Source organism: Podarcis raffonei, chromosome 7, assembly GCF_027172205.1.
Source record: "Podarcis raffonei isolate rPodRaf1 chromosome 7, rPodRaf1.pri, whole genome shotgun sequence".
Classification (NCBI taxonomy): Eukaryota; Metazoa; Chordata; class Lepidosauria; order Squamata; family Lacertidae; genus Podarcis; species Podarcis raffonei.
In genome coordinates this window covers 22,894,038-22,907,209 of record NC_070608.1, presented here as the reverse complement: position 1 = coordinate 22,907,209, position 13,172 = coordinate 22,894,038, and the positions used below count along the sequence as shown (strand labels likewise).

Here is a 13,172-nt window from a genome sequence, read left to right as displayed (position 1 = left end):
AAGAATACAAAGCTGAAAATGAATGAACTGCAGCTTAAATATTATGTTCATTTTTCACATGGTCTAGTCCTTCCCCTGCCCACCCCACTAATATTCTTAAGAGAGTCTCTTCTTCAGCCTTCAGAGAGTATCTGGAAGTCAGGAGGCAGAAACAGGTCCTCCTTTCCTTCCACTCTGCAGTTTTAATCTGAAATCTTAGGTGCAGTACTGCACTCAGAACTCAGAAACTGCTCGAGCTAATGAAATTCCGTGTCACAAAATGAGCCCAGAACAATGGGAGTTTCGAACACTGGAAACACAAGCTCATGAGGGATTTCTTTATTCGAAAGGAAATATTTCAAGGGCTCAAATTCCTGGGGAGTATTTGAAAATTCTAAAACTCTTTTTTTTTATTTATTAAAACAAAAACAAAAAACACCTGCCAGTTGGTTCAGAACATTTGTTTCCATGACTCTGCCTTTGCTAGTAGAAAGAATCCTAAATACCAAAAATTCAGTGATGATCTAGATTCAACATTTCCATCTTCTACTCAGCAACAGAAGGGCTGGCAACTGGAATTGTTTTACATCCTTGCCTAATTATATAATATAATTGATACCTATAATTAATGGTGTCATTTCAGATTCCCACTGTTAAAAAAAAATCACGTAGGCCATGAAGCAAATACTTAGTTCCTCAGCAGCACCTGCTAGAGCTATTATGTTTGGAGTTCACCACTGTTTTTTGAGCTCTGGAATAAATAGAATGTTTCTATTTTAAACATTCCCAGGAAGATAGAATTGAGCTATTTGTACATTTGCAACTCACTAAAAGCTATAGAAGTTTGGGCTGCTTTCTTGTGTATTTCAGTTAGCTTTATGTTTCATGTCGGATTTCAGCCCAGAAAAGTAATATAGCACGACTGCAGAAAAGATAAAATGCCATTCTGTGCAGGCACACCAATTGCAACATCAGGTTTTCACATCCATCGGCCCATAGCCCTCCCATGTTTACTCAAGGCAGGGTTTTCCAAGGAGTCCAAACTGGCAGATAACTTTATGCATCTGCTATCCCAGGCCCACCCAGATTCTGACCCAGAAGGCTGTACATAGCTCAGCAGCCATGTATGGGGCTTGATAATCTTACTGTGTTATCAGCCCAGCACTTGGAGCAAGCATGAGCATAAGCATAGAGGAGTTGTAAAATCATAGAGAAGGCACATAGCAGATGGGCTGAATTCAGGACTGGAGGTCAGAAGTTGGGCAGGGCTGCTCTATATTTATTTCATGCAAATTGTTCTCTCTGCCTGATGCAGCAACTGTATACATTTGGGCTGGGCGATATATCATCCAAAATCGATTTGAAGTCCCTATTGTGATATCGGTTTCATAATTTTTGACCTGGCAATATATTGTGAATCATGATGTGTGTGTGTGCTGTGCAAAAAACACAATGTGGGGAAAGCCGTGAAGCCAGCCAGTGCCTCTATATAGCATCCTTATGTCAGACACTGTGATATATTGGTATATCGCGATGTTTAGCTGGTGATATATCACAATGTTGACAACCAGATATTGCCCAGCCCTAATATACATATGACCAGGCATGCACAAATCCACTTTCCAGCTTGCCCAGGGCAACATTACAGGTATCAGCTGGTGTAGACCCATGGCACTAATGCAGCAACTTCCAAACTACTTCTGTACTTCCTGAGTTCTGAGAGCTCCTTCTCCCACTTGCAATGTATCCACAAACTGAGTGTCTTCTGGAAGCTGTTGAGCTACAACTCTCATCGGCCTCAGTCAGCATGGCCAATGGTAAGAAATGGTGGGATTTGTAGGCCATCAATATCTTGAAGGAACCACGTTGCCCCCCCTCCCGGTCTAGATAATGCACAAGTGAGTAACCACTGCACCAAAGCAAAAACCTGGGAAAGATTGTAATAGTTCAGTTGTATTCAGACAGCTGCTAAAATCAGGCTGCTAGTCAAACTCCTAACAATCTCCAACACAAAATAAAAACAAATTCGTGTGGAAAGTTCATACCAATAACAAACTTAGTTGGTCTCTAAGGTGCTACTGGAAGGAATTTTTTTATTTTGTTTTGACTACGGCAGACCAACATGGCTACCTACCTGTATATAGCGACAACTGAAATCCTGTCACAAACATCAAGGTGAATGCCAGTATGGGGAGGGGGATCTTGAATGTTATATAAATGATTTTGTGGATGTAAAGTTTACCCAAAGAATGAAGATAAACCAGCCAAAAGAAACAGGGAGATCAAATAAAAGAAAGGAATACCATAAGAGCACATTCCTTTCCTCTAACTATAGAATTTCAGCCCGTATTATGATGAGAGATGCTTCTCCACAAGGCTTCCTCTGGGAAATGCTACATTCCATCATCCTTGAGCTCCGGTTTCTAATTATATTTCCATAACATATCTCTGTCTGAAATGCAAATCTGACTACATAAATTATTGGATGGGTATAAAATGATTGCAAAATTGCTGATCTTCTAACGTCAGTTTTTATTCCCTACTGTTTAGGGAGATGAAACACTATACTCAAGATCCACCAGCTGAGGTGGATTTGGCAGAAGCAGATACCAAGCTTCTTGGCCATTGCCAAGACAGCTCATCAGCAGAACACTTCAGTCATGCTGGTGGGACTCACCACTGGTGGTTGGGCTGGCCTGTTAGGCGAAACAGCGAGTGGTTACATGGATGGCCAGGGCGGAGGGGCTGCAAGGGGAGCCAGGTTACAGATTCATGGTGTCGTCCTGTCGATAGGCTTTAGTGTGGCATTGAAGGGGGACTTCCTCCTCTCTTGCTGCAGGGAGACTCAAAATAGGAGTCTCCAGCACGTTAATCTTCTTGGCCAAGTTCAAGGTTCTTGAATTAATTTACAAGGTCCTAAACAACTTGGGCCTGGGATACTGCTTTATTCCTTGTATGCCTGACCAGTCACTGAGGTCTTCGGGAGAGTCACAGTCAGTGACTTGGCTCAGATGTACAGAGCCAGGATGCTGTGCAATTCTGTCTTGTGGTTTCAGTTCTGTGGAACTCCCATCCAGCTGTTATCAGACAAGACACCTCATCCCAACTAAACTTCAGGCACTTGGTGAAGACTTTAAAAATTTTTTTTTAAAATCAGCAGGCATCTTAAGCAAGCTTTTCTGATTTTGTGGTTAGTTTTAACTGATCTTATATTTTGAAATCCATTGTGTATTGCTTAGAGAGCAGAGTGTTAAGCATTATATAGAAGGAAGGAAGGAAGGAAGGAAGGAAGGAAGGAAGGAAGGAAGGAGTTAACTGATTCCCACTATGTGTGACCTCATTGCCAGCATAACTCCTGATTGGTGGGCACTGGTGAAGTTTCCAGGGATGGCAGATGGTTGTTTTGGTCTTTTCTAGTTTTCCCCTGGGCATGTATGGGATATGGCAGCCCTTTCATCAATGTACTAACAATGCAATTCCCTCCTGCCTTGGCATAATGGTATTGCTCTGTTAAACTGCAGCAAGAATACAGCTCAAACAGACACTTTTCCTAATAATCTGTTGCAGCAATCAACTGTCACAGCAGAGACTTCTGCAGAACAGTCTCCTGAGGAGATGAAAACCAAAAATATTCTGGGGTTCAATTTTTGTACTTGGGGTTCCAAGAGACCATGAGGTAATGACTGAATGCCAAATGAATTACATCTGGGATTGATTTATAAAGTGAGTCTTGATTGCTGCAAACTCCACAGAGGTCCGGTTGTGGTTAAAACTGGTTGGTGAAGGGCGTCAAATATCTGCTCATTTTTTAAAACTCCAAAAAAGTATTAGATTCCTTTCATTCTCCTGGTATGCTAAGTTACACTTGTTAAAATTATGTATCCTTATAACAGTCTAGTTACACACTTATTAGAAAAAGCAATAAATGAAACAGGTGCAACTAAGTACAGAACCGACTGCCTTTGCAAGCTCAACAAAAATATTATCGAAAGGCTTCTTCTTAAAATATATACAAAACTACATAGATGATTTCCTTAAAACAAGGAAATCAGCCCTGAGTGCTCACTCGAAGGACAGATCCTGAAGCTGAGGCTCCAATACTTTGGCCACCTCATGAGAAGAGAAGACTCCCTGGAAAAGACCCTGATGTTGGGAAAGATGGAGGGCACAAGGAGAAGGGGACGACAGAGGACGAGATGGTTGGACAGTGTTCTTGAAGCTACCAGCATGAGTTTGATCAAACTGCGGGAGGCAGTGGAAGACAGGAGTGCCTGGCGTGCTCTGGTCCATGGGGTCACGAAGAGTCAGACACGACTGAACGACTAAACAACAACAACACATAGATGATACATTGTGTACACATGGTTGCAGATCCCCACAGGGCCCTATTGAGCCATTTGAAACTCTTAACTCACACCGCCTTTCACCCCTTAATTCAGGCCAAGCACACTGAATGTGAGGCCCTTCTATACCTCACATGGTGGTACTTTGAAGTCCTGCTCCATCCCGGTGCACAAATGTGCGGGTTACTTGTGCTATTTGCAGGAAGGCTGAAGCTGCAGAAGCCCCTGGATTCAATCCCTGAATCTCCAGGTAAGGCTGGGAAATACTCCTGTCTGAAATCCAATGAAAGCCACTGCTATACAGTACCAAAGGTCTGACTTCGTATAAAGACAGCTTCCTATGTAGCTGAGAAACCAGACTGACGTTTTATTTATTGCCACTGACCTCTCCCATCAAAGGTCATCACATGCATACAGGTATTAAACAAAGCACAGTAATAACCAGATCAACTATGTTCAGAATTTGAGCCTGTTTGCAAATTCTGTCTGGTTTTAATAAACTTGGTGTATGAGAGCAGGTGAGATTTCATGATGGGGTTTTTTTTGTTTTGTTTTGTTGGCCGATATTTTATTTAAGGGAAAGCGCTATAAACCATGCTCCGTGTCTCTTATAATGATGACTAAGACTCTGTCATCTCCATGGATAAAAAGAGGTGATATGTGAAGCAGGCAGATTCATCCCAGAGTGCGTGCAAAGGATTGGCACGTGCACCTCGAATTAAGACTAATGGGAGGGACACGTGCCAAATCCTTGTGTAACCTGTGGAATAAATAATGCCAAGAAAGCCACATAGAAAGGTGGGGGAGGGCAGTGTTTTTATCTGGGGAATGCACAGACAGCCATGATGGTCCACAGAAGGGGGCAACCCAGAATCCTCAATAGTGTAACCCCTTTGGTAGGACCAACCAATATGTCACAGAATAGTGACCAAGTGAAATTCAACGTCACACTATTGCAGACATTCTGTATGTGCAAGCATATCAGCTTGCCAGATGGAAGAATTCTTCCTCCTCTCTCCCCACACACCGATATGGGGGTCCCCCTGCCAATTTTGGAGGTGTGGGGGAAGGGGAGAATCCTGCCCCAAGTAATGTTTGCTGGTGCACTAAGTCAATGCAAGAGGGGTTTTTTGCATTCAAGAAATAAATAAATAAATTTAATCCTTTTGTTATGCCAGAGTTCCTTGGGGCGAGGGATTGACTATTAACCTACTTTGGGAATTGTGGCTCGAAGGGGGGGGGATAAGGGGTCTCCTAACAACAATCCACAGTTCCCAGGATTCTTTGAGGGAAGACATGACTGTTTATAGTTGTATGATGTTGCTTTAACAGTGTAGTGCAAAAGGAGCCAGGTTTACCGGTAGTCTGTTGCCACAGAGTGGGGCCCAGTTAATGTGAGAGGCAGAGGGGAAGCGAGTGGGCTGCCATGAGGGGAAAACAGGGTGGGAACTGCTGCTAAGAGTGCTAGTTGCTTAATCCGCTTGAATCGTGTGTGTGTGTGTGTGTGTGTGTGTGTGTGTGTGTGTGTGTTCACACCTAGGTATCTGAACTGGGAATTTTAATGCTTGTTGTTGTGGTTTTGCTTGTTTATCTTAGGACAAAACTGCTAATATGTTATTTATTGGACCTGCTTATATAATTTGGTAATTTTTGTATCTTGTTTTTTTTATATCTTGGTTTATTTTTATTACTTTGCTCTCCCACTCCGGGACAGGAAATGTTCAGTGAAGACTGGGCTACAAATATCGTAAATAAGTAAGTAATAAATTAAAAATTGAATACAAATTCCTCCTCCTCTCCTGCTATTCCATAATGTTCAAAACCACTCTCGGTGAAGAGGCCTAACACACTCTGGTGAGTTGCACAGCCCTGTGGCAGAGAGCATGGTATACAGCAGACCGCCTCAGAGGTCTGGAGTATGGGCTTTGGCAAGCTAACAGGTCTTTGCCATGGACTCTCAGCAGCACAGCTTCCTCCCCAAAATGCACAGAAACATGCAGACATAAAAAATCATTAAATATAACATTATTTTGTGACTCCATTGATGCGAATGATTATGCAGTTGAAGGCAAAAATTAAAAGCAGGGTTAACAAGGATATATAGCTTTCACCATATGTGTGAGAAGTGTGCCCACACTTCAGAACCCTGTTAGATAAGACCAGGGGGCTGCAGTTCTGTGGAGAAGCAAATATTTTCCCTGAAAAGGGCCTCAGATTCAAGCCCAGACATTTCAAGGGAGGGCTGGGGTGGGAGGAACCCCTGTACGAAATGCTGGAAAGCTACTGTCAATCAGTGCAGGCAACACTGAGCTAAATGGTCCAATAGCCAGCTTTCTTAAGTACTCAATATTTTGCCAAAACAGCAAGCCCTGGTATTTATAAAATAAACTGGGGGGGAGGAGTCTATCCCACTGAAGAACTACAAGAAACTCTACAGTATCCAGCCTTAATTGCAAATCAGGCTATAAAATCATGGTGAGCCACAACCAAGTGGGTTGACTTCTACAATATGTCCCCACACAGGGATGCACAGTAGGCAAATGGGTACATACTTGCATAATTGCCAGGTGGTGTCTGCACCAGAAGGGAGACCGCAACATGGTATTCTTCTCCCAAGACACGCCACCCCTGAGAAGTACAGTTTATCCCATGGCCATTCCCTCCTGGACTAAATCTGCAGGAAACAGTGCTGTACTTGCAGACAAACTTGGTTTCTCTATATGATAAGCAATCTGATTGCCAGAAGTCATTTCTGTCCTGTGCAGTGCTGATGCTTATTATACCTGGGAAGCAGCTGGTGGTCAACAAAAGAGGTTTAAAGACTATCTCAAGGCAAATCTAAAAAAAAGTAGTATAAACACTGACAACTGGGAAACACTGGCCTGCTAGCGCTCCAGTTGGAGAACAGCCTTTACCAAAGGTGTCATGGGCTTTGAAGACACTCGAACTCAGGACGCAAGGGAGAAACGTGCTAAGAGGAAGGCATGCTTGGCAAATCCACACCGTGATCAGCTCCTGCCCAGAAACCAATGTCACCACTGTGGAAGGATGTGTGGATCCAGAATAGGCCTCCACAGTCACTTAGGGACTCATTGTTAAAACCGTGTTTATGGAAGACAATCTTACTCGGCTACGAGTGATCTCCAAAGAAGAAGAATAATTTTTGGGTTATTCCGTACTGAAGTCTTTTGAGAACCACCCACCAGCCCAGCCCACTTTGAACACAGGTTTAGAAACTCTTCAGACGCCTAGGAGCCACCATTGCATTGGAGCAGAGGGGGATAGCTCTATCCACAGTTGAACTAACTGGTCAAATGCTAAGGCAACAGCTTTAAATAATTAGATGCTGGGCAGCCATGTGCCTGGTTTGTTCCAGCTCTCTCTATCCCTGCTGGATGACCACTGCTTGTTTCGTACGATCATAGCAGCAATAAGAAGCCACAGTAACAAAGCCCCATAACTAGCCGGAATTATGCAGATATTGGTAACACATATGGTGCTGGCAGAGGTGAACAGTGCTCAGCAGAACCCCACAGGCATATTCAAATTTAAAAGCACAGCCTACAAGTCAAATCCATTTAACACTGCAAATGTGCAGCCTCCCACTTTAATGGGATTTTAGGCCCATGGAAGTGAATGAAGGTTGCATAACATTTGGTTGGTTGCGCTCTCTTATCTCTAGTCTATGCAATGGTTCACACATCATATCAAAGTTTAACATTTTATGTTTAGCTATGGTTCAACATGAACAAGCGGCAAGCTGGCACACAGTGTTATAATATCTCCATTTCTCTTCTCCCCCAATCTTGGTCACACCATGAACGACAAATGACGAGTCTTTGTTATCTGAACTTGGGCTCATGGTTTATGTCTCTCCAAGCAAACCGCAGGTGGTAGCCATAGTTTGTTGTTGGCTTACTGCTCATCATTTATTTGGGGAAAACAAACCCTGAGCTCAGTTTCAAGCGGTGTGACAGGCCAAAAGTTGTGGTTTGTTCTCCCAGTGCAGCACAGCCGAGGAGCTGGAGAGAAATGAGGTAGGGAAACTGCTCATTTTATTGAGACACAGTTAAACATAATTAAACATTAACTATGGTTTAGCGTTATGTGTGAACACAGACAAAAGAAAGACTAGTTTTGCTTTCAAATCACTTGTAAGTAGGACAACACAATGGCTGTTTTTCCACACACAAAAAAGAGCACCTACTTTGTTAGTACAAACCAAACATGTTTAATCCTACTTAATCATGCTTAATCATGCTTTGATCAGCTTATTAATTTTGTTAGCTAACAGATATCAAGAAGCATAACTCAAGTCAGCAGCTTACATTCAACTCATACAACTTTCATTGAAATTCAAGCTGCGGCTGCTATGATGATAATTAATTTTGGTTGACACTTCCGTTGCCCTTCATAACAATCTGTAAAATATGGATTTTGTTAAAATGTTATGCATTGCGTTTTTGCATTTCTATTATAGCCGGTGGCCAATATGGAAATGAAACCAAACTGAATTATACATGAATAATAATCACGAGTGGCATCGTTAGGTTTTTGAAATATACTGAAATGATCTCATCTAGTCCTGCCAACAAGAATTTAAGGAGGATCAAGCTCACTGGAACATGTCTGACCAAGTGACAGACAGTCTATTATTGTCCAATGATGTCTCACAAACAGATACAAGGGGCAAAATCCTATCAAACTCTATTGAACCCAGAGCTGATGGGAGTTGTAATCCAAAACATCTGGAGGACGCCAGGTTGGTGAAAGCTGGCTTGGTCCATTTTATGGAAGCTACAATGTGGACGCTGCAATATAGTTAATTGTTTTGCCCATCTGGATTGCCCAGCCTCGTGCACAGGCTCCATGCCACCACCAATAGTCCAGGTTTGGCTTAACTACGCAAGCAGGCGAATTCACACGAGACGTGGATGGCGTGCATGGTGCCCCCCAGACAGGGTTCCCGCTATTCAGAAGCCTTTGAAGTAAAATTGAAACTGGGCATAGTAGAACAAAAATAGATGTTTCAAGCAAGCATGCCATGCTGCACAATAAAGAAGAAGTTATGGTTAACATAATGGGACGCGGGTGGCGCCGTGGGCTAAACCACGGAGCCTAGGACTTGCTGATCAGAAGGTCGGCGGTTCTAATCACTGCGACGGGCTGAGCTCCTGTTGCTCTGTCCCGGCTCCTGCCAACCTAGCAGTTCGAAAGCACGTCAAAGTGCAAGTAGATAAATAGGTACCACTCCGGCGGGAAGGTAAACAGCGTTTACGTGCGCTGCTCTGGTTCACCAGAAGCAGCTTAGTCATGCTGGCCACATGACCCGGAAGCTGTACGCCGGCTCCCTCGGCCAGTAAAGCAAGATGAGCGCCGCAACCCCAGAGTCGGCCACGACTGGACCTAATGGTCAGGGGTCCCTTTACCTTTACCGTTAACATGGTCCCCCACCCCTCCCTAGCTTCTTCACTAGGGCATGACTGGTTGACATGCAACAGGTTTGACGTCCCCATCACGACATCCCCCATTCCAGGGAGACAGCACTCCATCGCTTTCTGATGTCGTAACCCTGAAAAAAATCACAAACTCATCCCATGTCCCCTGCATAACATCCATTGGAACTTGGGGTTATTATACAACAGGAGCTGGCAGTGTGGAAGAACTCTGGTGTCTGAATACTTTTTGGATTTAGAACAGGGTTTCCAAAACTTGGGTCTCTAGCTGCTTTTTTTGGACTACAACTCCCATCACCCCTACCTAGCAGGACCAGTGGTCAAGGATGATGGGAACTGTAGTCCAAAAACAGCTGGAGACCCAGGTTTGTGAAACCCTGATTGAGAACATAAGCGCCCAGTTACTTCTGTTTCCAACCAGCAAATCTAACACTTGGTGAGCAACTACAACAACATTTGTCCTCTAACAAAGGGACCAATCTGGGATTAGGTGTGGGTTGTGATAAACAGCCACTTCAGTTTCAAGAATGGGGAACCTATGGCCCTCCAGAGGTTGTTGCATGACAGCTCCTGTCTTAGCAATGCCCATACTGGTCAGGGCTGATGGGTGTTGAACTCCCAACCAGGTTCCCCATCCTTGTTTCAGGGAAACCCTTTTTGTGGACTTCAGATAGAGATTCTATAAATCTACAACATACATGTGCACTAGCCACAAAAAGGATTTCAATAATAAACCAAATAACTCATCTGCTCAACTGAACTTCAGATGCAGAGTGTGGTTGTATTCAAAAGTGTGAGTTTACAAGGTCTGGCCGCAAGCCCAGAAGTCTGAGGTTTAATAAATGTTGAGCTAGTTGCTACAACTCCTACATTCATTCCAGTTCCACAACTCACTGCTTTGGAGCAGGGCTACTTCAGAGTAAATACAGCGCTGAGGATGCAACCCAACAGGGCTATTCTGAAGCAATAAAGGACTGTGGATTTCAAGTACTGTGCAGCAATTCAGGAAGTCAAAGGGCTAGACTACTGTATAAAGTTTCTACACTTGAAAGCAATTATTCAAAGCAATATTTCCCTACAACTGAACAACTGGTCTACTGTTTGTAGGCAAAAGGGGCTCACAGTCCTGCCTTCAAGTCTAGGAACTGATTAATACACACAGTGGGGCATTTAAAAGGCTTTGTTTGTCCCCGGAGGGACTCCATGTAGAATTTTAATAGATCAGTAAAATTACCTTCCCTGCGGTACTTTGAAACAGCTGCAATCATTGAGATTGCTTAGCTACGTTTTACCTAAGCAGGGAAGCTGGGCAGCAACCCTCAATGTTCACAAATGAGCCAAACACAAGAAAATGCAGTTTTAAAAAAGAACATCATCCACACGTTAATATAAAAGAACAACTTGAGTAAGTTTCAGCATAAGCATGTTGAGAAAGACGGTGCATTTATTTCTCCAACTCCCAGAAAATCAAATCTACAGTTGCTTTCTCACTTAAATCTTCACGCCAAAGCAAGATAACTTGCAATAATTTTTTCAAAGCTGCTTTCATTCATATCCCTGAAAAGTTTAACCGCATTACTTTCACGCCTTTGTTTAACTAGTGCATGCGTGCACACTTAAATTGCCAGCTATGTTTCAAATGCAGTGTAGAGATCCACAAGACTTTTCAAAGAAATGTGGTTTCTTTTATTGCTAGTAATAATAAAGCCCTACACCTTTGGTTAGAAAGAGACAAGCAGTGCATTGTATCTTTGTTCTAAGTCATGAGCCTTCCTCCGTTCTGAAGGTGGAAAACATCGGCAAACACCCATATCCCATCATAGCCATATCCTCCGCTATCAAATAATATTTCTGCACAAATAATATTTCTGCACATGATACAACCATCTTCCCCCACCCTTCCCTTAACAAAGGGGACCGGAGGAAGCAGCCTTCTACTTATTCAAAGAAGAAGACAATAATGTTCCACTGAGGTATCCTTTTTTTAGCTCTGGCAACTTACTTTTCCGCCGCAGAAGAACTTGAAAGGCGAAGCTACAAGTGGGATTGGCAGAGTGGGAAAAGAGCCATACAGTTCACTACTTTTCATCTAGTATCTCAGCAGCACACATTTCAGATTACGCTGTCAGGCTGCTCCCGAGACCCCCTTCCCTGCTGCTTACAGCCTGTTTATCACCCTTTCCCCTTGCAAATATAAGATGCTTCTGCAAACTGAAACAAAATCTCGCCTACCGGAGAAGGGGAGAGAATGCCGCTCTCAGCGTTTGTTGTGCTAACCTCCTTCCTTTCCCCATCAGCCGGCGGTGCCTCCTTACACTTGCGCGCCCTGAGAAGTTCCCTCCCAGGACATTCAACGGGACTTCCTCCCGAGGAACCCCCTGCTCAGGTTGCAGTCTAGCCCGTAACCCGGGAGAGGAAGCCGAGGATCGGGGCCCCCTTCGGGCAAGCGCCGCCAAGGCGCTGCGTAAAAAGAGAGCCCTCGGCCAAAGCGGGCTCTTTAATCGGATCAGGAAGGCAATTTCATGAGCGCGCACTGAAAGCCTCGACCTAAAGCCTTGGGGAAGCTGGGCGGAAGCGTGGCTCCAGACACAACTCGTGTTTCCCCCACCCAGACATACACACGCGCTTTATCCCGGGAGGCTGGAGAAGTGTCCCGCCTGGGATCCCTCCGCTTCATTTCCCGCCGCCGCCGCCGGTTCAAGTCCGTGGAGGGAGAAGTCGAAGCGCCTCTTCCGCGGCTCCTCTAGCGGGAAACTCGCCAAGCGGCCGAAACAAGCGCAATAGTGGCGGGCAGGAAAGCGAGGCGTGGAACCGCTCTGGCGCGCGGGGAGAGAACAATGCTAATAACAATACTAATACTAATAATATTAATGCTTTCTTTACCTCACCGTGCAGAAAGGCAGCTCTTCAGTGCTCCATGCTCCGGCAGCCCGAGGCAGGCAGGCGGCGGCGAGCGCGCGCAAGAGCGAGCGAGATAAGCCCGGCAGCCTCCACCGCCAGCGGAGAGATTCTCACTCTCCCCCGGCTCGCCAAGCTCCCACCACATCGCCTGCCTCCGGCTGACGTCAAAGTCGCTGTCACATGGCCCGATGCAAAACCAAAAGAGCATTGGTTGTCGTGGCAACCGCAGCACGGCGCGCGGAAGCCATTTCAATAGGTCGTTTGTCACACACACACATACACACGCGTGTGTGTGCACGTTGGAACCTGTCCGGGGATCTGGTCGGGCTCCTCCACAGCAAGGGACCAGAAATGTTGTCCAGGAGGAAGTCTTCTAACAGGCAGGCAGACCAAAGCCCACGGTCGAGAACCTACAAGCCAGATTTTATTTCTTTATGTTGCATCTGTTTAACTGGGTGTGTGGGGTTCTTTTTAATCCCATTTCCTTTCGTTA

The 13,172-nt window shown here is 44.6% G+C and overlaps 1 protein-coding gene across 4 annotated transcripts in view; it reads right to left on the bottom strand.

Annotated features, from left to right (window-relative positions):
* Positions 1-12,827, bottom strand: part of NCALD (neurocalcin delta) — a 55,076-nt gene extending 42,249 nt beyond the window's left edge. Inside the window, exon 1 of one of the 4 annotated variants that reach the window (XM_053395511.1) lies at positions 12,667-12,827. The gene's annotated coding sequence lies outside the window, so the exon portion shown is untranslated. Of the gene's footprint in view, positions 1-11,780; positions 11,943-12,010; positions 12,360-12,661 lie in introns of those variants that run through there. The other 3 variants (XM_053395510.1, XM_053395513.1, XM_053395512.1) reach the window with 3 other exon arrangements.
* Positions 12,828-13,172: the final 345 nt, after the last annotated feature.